This window comes from Hakea prostrata, chromosome 1, assembly GCF_041222555.1.
Source record: "Hakea prostrata isolate BN-2017 chromosome 1, UWA_Hpros_2, whole genome shotgun sequence".
NCBI lineage: Eukaryota > Viridiplantae > Streptophyta > Magnoliopsida > Proteales > Proteaceae > Hakea > Hakea prostrata.
Window position 1 is genome coordinate 16,720,420 of NC_142600.1, and position 16,311 is coordinate 16,736,730.

The window sequence follows — 16,311 nt, forward strand, 5'->3', positions numbered from 1 at the left end:
GAAAAGACATGCAAATGGTGCTAGGGTTTGGCTGTAATGCAAGGAAGCCTCACCTGGCGCAATTGTCACCTTTATAGAAAAGCCAAACATGTGTATTTTTAATACAAAATCTATTTCACCTTTTAATTACCAAACATTTTTTGTTTTGACATAAATGGAGTTTTGAAAAATAGATTAAAAAAAAAATGAAAACTTTGCCAAACATTGCCTAAGACTTTTGGGGCCACAATACTTGATTGATAATATGCTTAAAGTTTGAATAGAATTATTATAAAATATTATTTAAACAAAATATATAATATCACGTCATACTTGTTTTAGTGTACAAGTAAATCATTCATGTGGAAATAACAAATGCTAATAATAGTTATTTGTTTGAAAAGTATGTTTGACTTTTTTCTTTGGTCAAAAAAAAAATGTTTGGCATTACACCAATTAAAGTTTCAAACATGAACAACACGTCTCTATAATTATAATAATAATAAACTGAATAAGATAAATTCATTAAAAAAAAAAACCAACTAAGAATATATATATGAATGAAAGCATGAAACTATTATTTGATCGTGAGAATCATGCGGCTATGGGATTATCATATTATGAAAATAGCCAGACCACAGATTTGGATACGTTTTTCAATAAATAAATAAATGAATTTGATGGTGCAGGATAAAAGACAAAGCATACCCTCCAATCATATAGCAAGTCCATAACCTAACAAAAAAATATTGGCAATGTCATTAATTTTGGGCCCCACCCCATCCTATCATCATCCCATTGGCATAAGAATGGTGGGCACCACTTTTTATTTCCATAATTTACTAAAATAAAATATAAGGATCAAGTTTCCTATCTAGATAGGTAGGGCGTGGCAGCAGCTGATCCATATGCTACTATAGACTCTTTTTTTTTTTTTTTGTGTCAAGTACCATAGACTATATAGTCTAACCAATTATTTCATCTATCAATGTTATCCTAACACATCATGTTCTGAATAATGCCCATAAGAGGATTATTATACCAAGTTTATCTATATGATGGATTTTAACAACCCATTACTCAACACCATAAATCGTGGCAAGTCAAACAACAACCCTATAGAATTTCTCCTTAAGCTTTATAGAAATATGTTAAGCACACAAGACGCTAGACACACCTCCCCTAATAATATGTCAAATCCATAAATCTATATTCATTGGTGCATTAATATATTGATGAAATGACACACCTACGATCATATACCATTATGACCAACCATGGTAGGTAAAGATCTTCCAAGGGTCCAAAATCCTGCACATGCAATAAATGCTACACATTTGAGATTAATAGAATAAAACCCTTCAAGGCAAAATAAATGGAATGGATATCTTTTATGAGAACATTGAAGAATAGTATCTCAAAGTTTAAGAAGAGAGACGAATCGGTTAGCCATTTTTTGTGTGTGATGGACTCTATGGTTGGCCAGGAATGAGTTGTGCTTTCGTGGATCCAAATGGGCTTCTTAGCTTATATAATTCACAAAGTAAGACAGACCCATTTGGAGTTTTGGGCTAGCATGTATTTGGAGAGGCCTGTGGCCCATTCTACCTTAGTTGGGTCCCCCAAGTTAACAATTGGATCCCTCCCTCTCCTCAGTGGGTTAAACTTAATTTTGACTATTCTCGTTCCAAAACTACAGGGGGTGCTTGAGGAGTACGGATCAGCGACCCCGACGGTTTCTGACCACAAAAACCAGTGGGGCCCACGGTGAAAAACACTTTTTGAATTTTTTTTTTTAACCAGTGGGACCCACTGATTTTTGTGGTAAGGAAGCCATGTGTGTTCCCCCGACGGGGAGAAAATCCAGATTCATGCTTGAGACCGTGTCTTGGCATTTTCTAAGCCTTTCTTGTGCCTCACCAAGAAAAAAAACGTAGAAAAGAAGCAATGAAGTCCACACAAAATCACCAATGAGGAAAGGAAGAAGAAAGGGAATAATTAATTATTTTTACTTCTAAATTATTGACCTGCTGACTTCATAAAGCATTTTTGTTAGTTTTCCCACAACTAAAGTGTCCCAAGTCCCAACTTGATTCTTATATCATAAGAATCCTGACTAGTTTTAAAATATGGGAAATGGCTTTCCCATTATAATCTCTTGTTATTGGATGTGGGCCATGTGGCATTATAGCTAGAGATCTAAGATATTCTCTAAGAGTGCTGTGTCGTTTTCTAAGCTTTTACATCATTTCTGCATAGACTCTTCAAGAATTGTTCAGCTTCATTTATTATTTGTACATAAATTTTTATCGAGTTTATAAAAAATTTGAATTTTTCTTTCATTTTATACATATAGACAATTGATGTCCACTAAAGAAAAGTATAGATAATTGATTGGTCGGTGGATACTTACTTGAAAATGCAAGCAACATGATCATGGGGCCCTTGATAAGGATTTTGAATGTTATAACCATGTAACTATGGGATTATCATATTATAGAAAAAGCAAGACCAAAGATCAAATATAAGAACGAAACAAAATATACATACAACTATAATGATCAAGTTTCCTGGACACTGGACAGGTAGCGTGTGGTAGCAGCTGATCCATATGCTACCATAGACCATACGGTCCAACCAATTATTTCATCTATCAATTTTTTTTGGTAGAATTATTTCATCCATCATCATGCTCTGGACAATGCCCACAAGAGGAACAAATATGTATATGTCATCATCCAATTACAATAAAAAATCATTCTACATATTTCAAACCATTAGAGAATTGAATGAAATAGTCCTATAATGCCTAAGCTATGCATATTTTTTCTTACCTTGCCCTTCTCTTAAGGTTATCTTAGGTTTGTCTCTGGCTCTTCTAATTCATTCAATCTGAAATAAATCACTTTTCCGTAAAAGGCCGTTTACATGCCTCCATAGAACATGGTCGTGCAACCTTAATCGACTTTTTCATAATTTATTACTTATCGGAGATACACTCAAACCAGCTCTAATGTGATCATTTTTCATCTTATCCTTCATAATTTTGTCACTTATCCATCTTAGCATCCTCATCTCTACATAATTGAATTAATCTATCATATATAATACTTTTTAATAACTTCATATCCAGCACCATACATCATAGCAGGTCAAACAATAGTCCAATAGAAATTTTCTTTAAGTTTTAAAGGAATATGTTGATCACATAAAACTCCATATGCATTTCTCTACTTATTCCACCTCTCCTAATAACATGTCAAGTCCATAAATCTATAAATTTATTATTAAATTAATATATTGATAAAATGACACACCTACAATCATAGACCAGTATGACTAACCATGGTAGGTAAAGATCTTCCAAGGGTCCAGAATCTTGCACATTCAATGAATGCAACACATGAGATTAAAAGAATTAAACCCTTCATGGTATAATGAATGGAACAGACATTGAAGAATGGGCAAATTACATACAGATCCCCTGGATTTGTATTCAATTACATATACTATACCAGAAGAGAAATCAATTAAAAATACCCTCTTACTGTGAATGATATCATTTAACTTTACTACTTAACAGTAATGAGGTATTTGTAATTGATTTCTTTTCACAGGTAGTAGATGTAATTGATTATAGATTCGGGGTCAACATGAAATTTGCCCTTGAGGAATAGTATCTCAAAGTTTAAGAAATGAGATGGAATCAAGTAGCCACTTTTTCTATGTGGGATGAACTCTATTGCTGGCCATTAATGATTTGTGCTTTCGTGGATCCCAATCGGCTTCTGAGCTTATAATTCACAAAGTACAACGGACTCAGTAGGAGTACTAGGCTAGTGTGGATTTGGGTTGGGTCTCCCAAGGTGACAGTTGGATCCCTCCCTCTCCTTAGTGGGTTAGGGCCTGTTTGGTTACATGAGTTTGGAGATTTCAAATATCTAGAGATTTCAAATCTATGGAGATATAATTTATAAAATTATATGTTTGGTTGTGGAATGAAATCTGGTGATTCATCCTACAAAACTATTTGATCGATGTGATTTTTGTGAATGTGCAAATGTATAGCTTTTTTGAAATCTCTGGATTTCACCACTTACCCATAAACTCGATTCACGTTAGTGAAAAGATGAACAGATTTCATGAATCAGAGATTTTACAACCAAACGGGAACGATTCATGAATCCAGAGATTTGTAACCAAACAGGCCCTTAAACTTAATTGTGACTACGCTCATTCTAAAGCTACAAGGGTGAAGGTAATGGGTAGTATAGCTCGTGACTCTGCTGGAGACCCTATCTTGGCATTTTCTGAGCCTTTCTCGTGCCTATTGGTCTACTTATGTGGGGAAGTTGGTGCTCTTTGAGCTAGTTTACTAGCTGCTGCTGTTGGGGGTTTTGAAATATTGGTGTGTGAGTTAGACTGCAAGCTACTGGTGGAGGCTATGAGCGATGTTGGCATCCCTTGCGACTCAGTCATTACTCACATTGTTAAAAGACATAAGAGGTTTAATGTCCCAGTTCCAATCTGTGTTTGTTGTTTTTAGTACTAGAGGGTCTAATGATTTTGCGAATGCTCTAATAAACTGGGCTTTAACATTGGAAAGTAAGACAGATTGGCCTATTGCCACTCTTTGGCTCTTGATTTGTGTAATTGAAATGTCTTGTGTGTTCCTTGCTGTTCTATTCTATGAAATTGTAGTTCAATAAAAAGAAAAAAGCAAAAAGAAGAGACTTATTATTCTTTAAGAAACGAGCCCCACATATATTACCATATACAATTGATACCATATGAGTGAAATTCAGCAATGAAAATAAATTCAGGGGGCAAGGGAAGTGAAAGACAGAATTAGGTAACCAGTTTTGCTTAATTCTCTTACTGACTAGCTGTTATATTAAGAGCGAAGATAAAATAACAATATTTTTGTGAGCAAAATCAGGAGCCGCTGAAGCGAATTAACCCTAGTGAAAACACCGTTGAAGGTCGCCGTGCTTTGAGGTGGAGAGACTCTCCTTGTCTCCGTTTCCTCGCCTCGTTTCTCTCTCTCTCTCTCCGCCTTCTCCCTGCTTTCTTTGGTTTATTTTTTTATTTTTTCTCTCGCCTCTATTCTGTCTCACGCTCTCGCTATTATTTTCCCCTTTGTTCCTCTTCGCCTCTTTCTCTCCAATCCTCTCCTCTCTCAGCTTCTCTCTCTCTCTCTCTCTCTCTCTCTCTCTCTCTCTCTCTCTCTCTCTCTCTCTCTCTCTCTCTAGATGTCTCTCTCTATTTTATGTGAAGAGCCAGTTGGGAAAAAAAAAAAAAGGTAGATGTGAGCTCCAGTAGTGCATTCCGTAGATCTGAAGGTTTTACGTCATAGTTGGAAGTGTCTCCTAGAAGCTTTCTTCCTGTAAGAGTCTCATGTTGTTGGTTGTCGTCGGTGTGTCTTTGTCGTGGCTATCGTTTCCGCCCTTGTGGAGTATTATCTTTTTGTTTTTCTGGCGTGTCGCCTCTTTGGGCGTTTGTGATAAAGGATATGTATATCATATTCCTTATGCCTAATTGTTGCGGTGGTTGTTACGACCATTATTCTAAGGGCTTATTGGGCTCGACCCATTCCTTAGCCTGGATGACCTTGTTTATTGCATGTATGACATTTGGTCAATTTTCATTCCTTGGTTCAGACCGAACCTTGTGTTTTCATGCAATTATCTTTTGTATTTCTTTCTTTTCTTTAATATGAGTCTGTATTTTTTTTAAAATTCATGAATGAAGTTTTCCAGCTTAGTAACCAAAAAAAAAAAAAAAAAAAAAAAAAATCTAGCTACAGGCAAATGGTAAAGAGATATCCTAAATTTGAGAAAAGCAAAAGTGAAAATCAGTTTTCCCTATGAATTCTGTTTATTGGTACAAAGGTAATCTATTTAAATCCTTGGCTGTGAGAATTACAATAATCTTAGCACAAGCAGAAAGACAAGAAGGATAGATCACACATTATCAGGATTTTTTTTAATCCCCATTGATGATGCCATCAATTTGTCATGTAGGGCTAGGGGTTTCAAGGGTTTGGTTTGGGCTTAACAGAAATCAAGCCCAAACACAATTGGTAACACAATTGTGGTTTCCATTCGGTTTTAATTTGGGACGATTTGGATTTGAGCTGACTAACAGTCTGGATTGAGGTTGAACAATTTTGAGAACGTTACTAACATGTTATCATACCACAATAGTCCGTCTTAAATTAACAATTATATGGGTTTTGAATCTTGCCTCTTGGGCTTAAGGTTTAAACAAATTAATCTCTTTAACTTCTTAGAACTCTATAAATAGTAAAATAAACTCAATTCTATTGAAGGAACAAATGAAATAAACAAAAATATCTAACATTTCGACATAATTAATATGTCTATAATATCCATCTTCTTTGATCTACTAAAAAATGCCATTTAAAAAAATGTTCCAAAAGATACTCTTATCAATCAAAAAGGTAGTATAAACAAATACTTATACACTTCACAAATTAGAAATAAATAATAATTAACACTCCATTACGTCCTCCATCACTAACAAGAAAAGATTAATAATAATGTTAACTTCAATTATTGTAAAGACTAAAAAGTGTAAGTAACATTAATTGGGCTTTTTTTTTTTTTTTTTAAACTGTTGTTTTTTAATACTAGAAATGCCATTTACAAGGGACGAACCCACAACTTCTTCACTGAGAAGTGAGGATTTTACCACTCAACCAACCCTGCATTGGCCATTAATAGGTTTATCGGTTTGAGTATTTTCAATGGTTCGATATGAAGAGTGATTTGGTCTATTTAATACAAGTTGATAGCCCACTAATGAATTGGACCAAACCAATCCGAAACTATACCCGTCAATCCATACAACATCCAATAATCCACAATTTTATTCGATTCCAACCTTATTTCTTTCGTTTTTCTCTTTTCTCCAAGGGTAGTTTGGAGTTTTAGAAAAATATTTAACGGTAAAAGTTAAATTTAACCGATAAAGTTAACAGAGGAGAGGTGTTTGATAAATTTACTAGGTAAGAGGAGAGGTAAGTGATATTATCTAAGTAAGAAGGGGTGTAAGTATTATTTGTCTAGCTAAGAGGGGAGGTAAGTGGTATTTACCAAAAAAAAAAGCACCAGTACTAGTACCAGAAGAAGAAAAAAAATACATTTTTTGTTTTATTTTCTTAGAATTATATATTCCAAATTTACAACAATAAGGTCCCTGGCTTAGAGTCTATTCTTGCATGAGGAAAAACCCTAGATTGATTTTTACTCCTTTAGACTTGACGGCAAATACAAATATGCTACCCTATTGACTTTATTTCCCTCCAACTGCAACTTTGTCTTTCAATCATTCTCTTTTGTTCATTTAATCGATTGTAAAGGTTCCTTTCCACGAACGGATAACACCTCTGTGTCGTAGTCAATCCTTTTTGCCTTCCTTCTGCAATATTTAGAGTTTGCCGTCCAGCAATAAGCAACGCCTCTCAGCTATTCAAACATACCTTCTGAGTACTCTCTCTCTCTGCTCAAGCACAGAAAGCTCAGCAGGAAACTCCACAAACCCAGTAAAGAGAATTAAAGATGAAGATTTTTATACAACAAATCACCTTATAAACCCGCAAAATCAGAAGAAATAAGTAAACACCGCCCAGTGAATTTTCCAGCTAATATGGGAGCATTTTGCTCTCCCTTAAAAAAAGCAATAGGATTTCCACATTCACAGGTCACAGCTCCAAACCACATCGAGTTCCTTTAGTGATGGAAACAAATCAACAATTATAACAAGGTCACCATTTGCAAAAAGCACAACCTTGAGCAGATCAAAATCCTTAAAACTCTGCTTCTCTCAGTCATGGAAGAGTTATTCGTACCTAAGGTTTGTAAAATTTGGGGATAGACTTCAGGGACTTCATTTGGAAAATTAAAAGATAATAAACCTTCAAATGTAAAATCAAAAATTCATACAATTGCATCCAAAATCTGTTTAACCCTCAAATCCCTTGAAGTTGACCTACAAAAGCAAGACAAAGTTAGATGTGGGCCGACCGTACGGTTGGGTAGAGTCACCTCCAAAGGTTAAATTAGAGAGTGAAACACCACACAGCTCTGACTAGTTGCGGAGTTTAAATTGAAAATGATAATGGAGGGAAACGATTCAAACACCTCAATTGTGCATGAACCTATGATCTATATAGGGTTTACCTTCCTTCTTTAACCGTTGGATTTGTTCGTGCCTTCTCTTGGTGGCCGTTCGATCATAGGGTTTTACCCTTCTTTCAGTGGTAAGATAGTTACCTTACTTAACACGATCGCTCATCTCGTATTAATGGTAGTTACCTTCTATAACACGATCACATGCCATGAATCCTACGAGATCACGCTCATGATAGATCCATTCCCACCGAAGTGCAAGACTCGACCATGGTTAAACCCTGTTTGATGTTTTGTCCTCATCACATACTCAGAAGTGTAATTCTGTTTTTTTTTCTATTGTCTAATCTATTTTTGTGTTGATGACAAACACCTAATGACAGCATAAAAAAGAAGACAAAAATCTAATGGCCGTATGTTGTAGGTGCCGCTACAAATAAAAGTCCTCTTCACTGGGACAAGACCTCGTCTTTTGACTATTTGGCATGGGCTTTGCTATAGTCAAGCGTAATAAACGCGCTTGACGGTCAAGCGCACCGGCCGCTTCATCCCTGGATTAAAAAATTGTAAATCCAAGTTAACTTTGCACTGTTTTGTCGGTTCGGTCCGGCCTAGCGTAAACCAGCGGTCTGAGTAAAAGCGGTTTAGTGGGTTATGTACATAACCTTTCCATACGAAATAACTAATACGTTTTAAACAGAATACGTACATACGTATATACGGATTTTAAAAACCAAAGCAACCGGGTTCATTTTCAATTTTCAAAATCTTTTGAAATACACAAAAACAGATCTTTCACCGCCAGTCTCATTTTTGCGTTAGAAATGAAATCGATCTCTGAAAATCGAACGAGAGAAGAAGAAGAACAGCAAGCAAGAAATCGAAGGAGAGAAGAAGAAGAACAGCAAGCAAGAGGACTGTTGATCGAAATCAGTTGGTGCTAGTTGAGAACGAAGAAGAAGAAGAAGAAACCTGGTTCCTGTTGAGAACGAAGTCGAAGCTGAAGAAACAGCAGCCAGGAGGTTGAAGAAGTTGTAGAGCGTTTGTTTCAAGCTTTGTTTGGTTTTCTACAGTCTCTCCCTCTGTCCTCTGCTCTTTCATTCCAAAGCATGATTGAAATGATCAGGATATGCCCTAGTACGTTGAAGCAGAGGAGAAGACGAAGCCCTAGTACGTTGAAGCAGCAAGCAGAAGAAGATTTTATAGCTTGAAGCAGGAAGCAGAAGCAGCAAGCAGAAGAGATCTAGCAATGGCGTCTGTCGTTGTACAACACGCGACCGTTTCCGATGGTTGTTGCAGTAAAGGACCAGGATATGCGTCTCCACTCTAAGCCATGTCTGGTCCTAGAGAATCTATTCTATATGTTGCTTGTGTTTATTCAGGTACCCATCTCGTTGTCTAGCTCAAATGAGTTTGTTGATGTATTTTTTGTGGGTTGTTTTAATGTTCAGTTCAAAGTAAAGTATCCTTGTTCTTGATGGACAAGAATGCAGCAGATCTGAGCTAATATTTGCTTTGAAATTCGCTCTGTGCTGAGGTACTTTTTGTAAAGTTTATTGCCCTTTTGAAGTGGTTTTGTTCAGGAAAATGTGATTTTAGAGCTTTAATTGATTATTTTGTCTAGTTAACGAAAACTGTGGTTGACAATGATTGTTCTTTTCTACTGATATATTAGCTAAATGCTGTGCTGGGTCCAAAACAGAGCCTGATCATTTCAATCATGCTTTGGAATGGAATAATTTGAATAAGATGATACTGTCAAAATTTTGAACTTGGGATTTTGCCATATTTGTTTAGGAAAGTTAATTTCTTGTTCTCCTGTTGCAGGTTGCTATTGTTTTGAATTGGATGATATGTCCTTAGATTGACGGCATCAAAGCAAACATGAAACAGTGTGCTATTCTTTTCAGTTATTTTGTTATCGTTTATCTGATTCATATTCTGGTTATTAATTTAACTTTTTGTAACTGTATTAAATTAATTGATGCATTGCATCAGATACAGGGTTTTAGAACTGGGAATTAGCCAATCCTCTTTTTAAAGCCTTTAAGAAATTATGAAGGCAACCTCAAGTGCTTGAGATGCATTCAATCTTGGATTGCAGTGTGGTAGTGAGAGGAAAGATCATCAGAGCTTCACTCTCATGTTCTCAGCTCCCATCCTATTTATCACAGTAATTCTCCCCGGCTTGTTCGGTGGGTTCAGAATCTCAATGAGCTCCCATCCTAGATCATTTGGATCCATTTTATCATAACCTGCATGGCTGCATCAATATCACCAAATCAATTTCCTCTACCCAACTCCATCTTTATTAAGATGCAAAAAGAAATCCATATGGTATCACAGTTCAAACAATATTTAGAAAATTCATGTAAACTACCATCTACAATGGATAAAAGAGAGAATTTAACTAAAAGGAACGAAGTGAATTTAAACATAGTGGATCAATTCAAGAAACACATGAAGCACTAAGTTTTGTACCCTTCAGAAAATATGACCTAGATGTTTATACCCACTGCTTGTCTTACTCATGACGGGTATGATGCATTTGGTAGTCTTTAGAATCATCATGTTTTGTGAGGACTGAAAGGACACTATTGGTTGCTGGTCTTAGGCTCTTAGTTATGACATTATGAAGAAAGTCTAGGGGCTTTGTTATTGTTTTTGTTTAGTAGTTAATGTCTCCTTCACCACTTGAAATACAGTGACATTATCTATATTGGTCAGGATTCTCTCTGTGTTTCACATACGTATACACATAGCATGCTCTATTGTGAAGTCTGCTAGCACTTTCTCTCTTTTGGTGTCTACACCTTTGGTTGTTCACATGTATGGAAGGTGGTCCTCATGCACTTTTTTCTTGGCTCGTTGGCTGGGCAACAGAAAAGTAAAAAAAAATGATGCTGGGTGTGTGAACTCGACCACCACTTCCTGTGGAATGGGGATTATATCTTTCTTTTTGGTTGATGGGACCTTTCAATCTGTTTAATTTCTGAAGCAAGGGTTCTTTGGATCTTATTTGACTGAACCAAGCTCATCTTTTCTACCTTAGAAATACCCAAATGTGTTCAAGGAAATAACATCAAAGAGACCAGAAAATGGGTGAAGTGAAAGAAACTGAAGGCTGTGGCTCAGATCCCTCTTCTCACTTCATTGAGAATGGGATAGTGTGATCTTTCTCATAGGTAAGTGACACTAGTACTGCATTTCTTCTTTTTCTGTTTATTTGGTAGCAGAAAAGTTGGAAGACTATAGTACTGCTAGGTGTGCTTGTAATGTTGAATTATGAACTGCTTTTTTTGTAATTTTCCTGAGGTTTGAAAAGTGAAGGTTTGGTTTGACAAGATTAAATCTTTTTATGCTTTACTGCTATTGGTAACTACTCAATTTTGATGAACTTGATTGTACTCAGTAGAGTTTTTGCTCTGAATTCTAATTTAGATACAGATCTAACCTGAAAATGCTGGGAATCAAGTTGGCTTTTTCAACTAAGTCAGTATAGAATGTTGTGTTATTGTTTGATGAAGTGATGTCCTTATTAAGTAGCTATTTTTCAAGTGAACTTAATGATGTCTTTTTGCTCTGAATTCTAATTTAGATACAGATCTAACCTGAAAATGCTGGGAATCAAGTTGGCGTTTTCAACTAAGTCAGTATAGAATGTTGTGTTATTGTTTGATGAAGTGATGTCCTTATTAAGTAGCTATTTTTCAAGTGAACTTAATGATGTCCTCTGTTTTCCACCATGTAATACTATTGTTTAATTTCATCAAGCAATTTTTTGCTTATTTGACCGAACTTCAGACGTACCCAGCCCTTGAATCACTGAAATTCTATTCTGAACCTGCAGAAACAGTAAAGGTAGAGCTTGTCCTGCCCTAGCTGAAATACCTAGAAACACCAGTTCTCTGTTTCTGTTCAAATTTCAAATATGAAAATATATTACAGCAGGGTTTACAAGTACTAAAATATCCTATAAACCCTAGGATCAGATCACTACTCTCTTTAGCTGGAAATTCCTGGGCAGCCCGTAGATTTAGGGAAATTCCCAAATGATGTTTAGCCCTAAATCTGGGTTTACATCAATCTTCAACACCCAACTCAAAGAGTAAGTGGTTTGACAGCAAACTACTAGTTGACTGAACTCCAGCATTAAAAAAGGGTTTAGTCTGAAATTTCAGATTGAATCAATAGCATAAGAGATCTATCAATTCCAACCAGCATTATTTGAGATCTATGAAAACTTTGATTTTTTGGAAAGCTGGTCTTGTTTTATACTTGATACAAAAAGTCTCGTGTAAAAATAAAATCATCAGACCTGTCAAATTTCTTTGACAACAAATCATTTCTCTAAATATGGACAAATTTAATTATTTGTAAGCAATATCGTATTGTCTAAGACACTATAACCCAAATGTGAGACTGGGTAGACAACGACAAAGACCAATTCCACGAATGGTTTAAACCTCATTAATAACTCAATGTTTGCCTTGCTGCATTGCCATCAAATCATTAATCCATTTGTTGTTCATTTGCGTTTTACAAAATCCGTAATTGTCTTTTTCTACTGATTGGTGTTTCTGTTGATGACTGAGAAGCCAGCTTGAGATATATCATGACTAGTGATTTTATTTGCTATTGTATGGTGAGCTCCAGGAGGTTCTTGATGGAAAATGTTAGTGTCATCAGTATGGCTTATAAGAAACATGCACAACAGAAAAACTTCTAGCAATGGGACATGGGACATGGGACATGGGAATGGGAATGGGAATGGGAATTCCACTGTCTTTGTGATTAAGAAAATGTTGAAAGCACTGGCTGGGGTCGTGGAGTTGTGTGGCTTAAAATACCCCATGAACTATCACTTTTTAAGTATATTTCGTTGGTAGTGGATCATTCTTGTAGCCCTCTTCCTCAGGTTGTATTTGGTTGCACAGGTCTGAAGTGCTTACTGACTACTTATAGTAAAGACTTAGGCATAAAGATATTGCTTCTGATAGGCAACAGACAGAAAGATTGTATCCTATCTAATTGAGTGTAGACACTCACCGGGTACCAAGTAGAAGTCCTGTTTAATTACCAACTGCTTAACCAAACTTGTATTATTACCATTGCAGATCATGTTTGTCCCTTTCCGCCACCTCTCCTCTCTCCGTATCTCTGAAGTTGTCCAACCAAGAACTTCAGGATCCCAAGCATCCCTGAGAAGTTTTCTGGATATTCAAAAAATAATTTAAAAAGTGGGGTGGGTGAAGGGAACTTCTGGTTCTTATCTCACCCCAAATCAGCAAACATGCATCTCTTTAATCAAAAAGAGATTTCACTTAAATCTCCGAACATAGCAAAGCCTACCTATCTTAGTTTGAGACAAGGTGCTTATTTGAGGTTGGCATTTTTTTGCCTGTAATTTAATAAAGTAATCATGATGTAATTATAACTAGCTTAATTGACAGTGGTTCTCTTTCATATTCACTATCGCAAATGGGTTATTATGAGTGCTGTTCTTTTTGGGTTACCTTACACATTGAAATAACACCTTAATTGACAGTGGTTCTGTTTCTGGTTCTTTTTGTGGTGTACCTCTCTTGTAGATCTTTGTTTTATTTTAATCTTCCCCACTTTTTTCACAGGATTGGCTTCGGGTAGTGAAAAAAATGGGCATGACAGCCTCTAAGTAGTCGCTGATGATTCCCTAGCTTATACCCTCCAAGGAGAGGAGTTGAAAACCCTATAGGTGGGGTGGAGTTGTGCCCTCCCTCCTCCAATAGGGATATCGAACTTATTGAAGTAACCCTATGGCAAACCATCAGATCAGGTGTGTTTGTACAATTAATGTATCCCAATACCTTTTCTTTTTTCTTATTTCAATTAGAATTTGAATTAAGCACTCTAGAGACCTGTTTGCTGAAATTTTTTTAATTTTTTTTGTATGATTGCAGGTGATAGCTGACAGAGGACTTGAGCTACTATTTACAACTTTCATATTCAGCTTCATCGTAAGTTCAACTTCATGTTTCATTGTCATGCTTTAAAAAATAGTAATGTGTTAGTATGGTTTGTCATAGTATGTAACATAATTCTGAGATCTCGGCCAAGATTTGCTAATCTTTTTGTTTCGCCCTTGATCTCGTCTTGAGTCCTCACGAAAGCGATATCTTGTGAGACCTCGAACCATGCCCTTCATCCAGACAAGATAATTTAAGATAATTTATCTGATCTCCGAGCACAAATGGCTGCAAACCAGAGAGGAATTACTCTTATTAAAGAGCTAATTTGAGCAGTATGGTTTGGAAACAGTTCAGGCTTACATGACCCATGTACATACTAATGCAGAAGAAGCTGTGAGAGAAATGCTCAAATCAATCTACACGTAAATTGCAAGTCCTTTATATAAATTTGAATCAGCAGATTCTGTCACCATTGAAGAGGAAGATTATATGGATGATGGTTCTGTTATACACTTAAAGCTTACTATCAATACTGAGAAGGGTGAGGCTGTGTTTTATTTCACGGGGACTAGCCCAGAAGTGTATGGGAATTGGAATGCACCGGAAGCAGTTACAGCTGCAGCTGTCATTTATTGTGTACGTTGTCTGGTCAATGTTGATATTCCTCTAATTCAAGGTTGTCTGGCTCCAGTTAAAATATACATTCCAAGAGGTTCTTTCTTTTCTCCCAGTGATAAAGCTGCTGTAGTAGGAGGTAATGTTCTTACATGCCAAAATATTACTGATGTAGTACTCACTGCCTTTCAGGCATGTGCTTGCTCTCAGGGTTGTACTAATAATCTCACTTTTGGGGATAATAGTTTTGGTTATTATGAAACCATTGGAGGTGGGAGTGGTGCAGGGCCTACTTGGGATGGAACCAGTGGTGTCCAGTGTCATATGACCAATACCCGTATGACTGATCCGGAGATCCTTGAGCAGAGATACCCTGTTTTCTTGCATAAATTTGGGATAAGAGAGAACAGTGGAGGTGCTGGTCTTCATAGAGGTGGAAATGGACTTGTGAGGGAGATTGAGTTCCGCCGTCCTGTGATGGTAAGTGTGCTTTCGGAGAGGCGTGTTCATACATGAAGAGGTATGAATGGTGGTAAAAACGGGGCTAAAGGGATTAACTACCTGATTACAAAAGATAAACGACAAGTTTACCTTGGAGGTAAGAACACAATTGAGGTACAGGCAGGGGAGGTTCTTCAAATTTTAACTCCAGGGGTGGTGGATGGGGTTCTGTTCCTCATTGATTCTCTAGTAAAACAGACATTGTTGTGGTCCTCACTCATAACATCAGGTTATAGAAATATATGATGAGTTCATACTGGTGAATAAGATGTTATGGTCCATTAAGGTAACAGACAGGACATGTAAGTTTCAGAAATAAATTTACTTCATACAATCATACTTGTGTTTATATCAGAGATTTCTATATATCAATCTTTCCTGTAGTTACAATCTTCAAGTGTCCCTCTCAATGTTTACTCTTTTCGTTGTGGAATGATGGATTTGGATCCTGTCTTGCCTGAAAGTTGGTGCTTCTTGTGCTTCAATCGTTGGGATTGCACCAGGTGACAAGGTTGAATGTTGGTCAGTCAAATAAGCATGTGGAATTCCTCCACTGAAGTAAAAAGAACTGGAGTTGAAGTGTCCCTGGCGACTGTTTATATACTTTTTTTTGCAGGTTTGCATTCATAGTCATATTGTTGGTTGTCATTTATATTGTGGTTGCAGTTGTTTGCCACGGACCTACATTGCCTTCATGCCTCAAATGAGAAAGTGTTGATTGGGTTTGAGATAGCAGTTTCATCATTGCACAGATTTTGAAGGCTGTAGATGACATTTAAGACAACATTTCTCAATATCCTGTGTTACTTCATGTTCTGTTGTTTGTTAAATTTGTGTGGTCTTTTTTCTTATGGAGATTTCAGCTGTTCTGCTTGCTGGTGGCTGAATGGTTTATGGGAATTGGACAACACTTGATGTCTGACGTAGGTTTTTGGCGGTTGACATGTAGGGTTACATTGGGGCCCCCAGACCTTTGGAATTCCTGCAGTTTTGACACCTTGTTTTCTCTTTTTCAATCTGTTGGTGGGAAGGTTTGGATTTGATGTTTGATATGAACATTGTATTCTCCTTGTTAACCAACTAGACTCATTGAATGTGTACCAATACTTTTGTGT

The 16,311-nt window shown here is 36.5% G+C and overlaps 1 pseudogene across 3 annotated transcripts; it reads left to right on the forward strand.

The window, feature by feature from the left end:
* The first annotated feature begins 8,958 nt into the window (after positions 1 to 8,958).
* On the forward strand, positions 8,959 to 16,052 carry LOC149027906 (5-oxoprolinase 1 pseudogene; annotated as a pseudogene). 3 transcript variants are annotated; one of them, XR_016175267.1, is made up of 4 exons: positions 8,959 to 11,317; positions 13,763 to 13,947; positions 14,072 to 14,128; positions 14,270 to 16,052. The product of XR_016175267.1 is annotated as a 5-oxoprolinase 1 pseudogene, transcript variant X1 (transcript). The 3 variants fall into 3 exon arrangements; XR_016175269.1 differs by having other exon boundaries at positions 8,959 to 9,514; positions 11,185 to 11,317; positions 14,072 to 16,052; XR_016175271.1 differs by lacking the exon at positions 8,959 to 11,317 and having other exon boundaries at positions 13,565 to 13,947; positions 14,072 to 16,052.
* Positions 16,053 to 16,311: the final 259 nt, after the last annotated feature.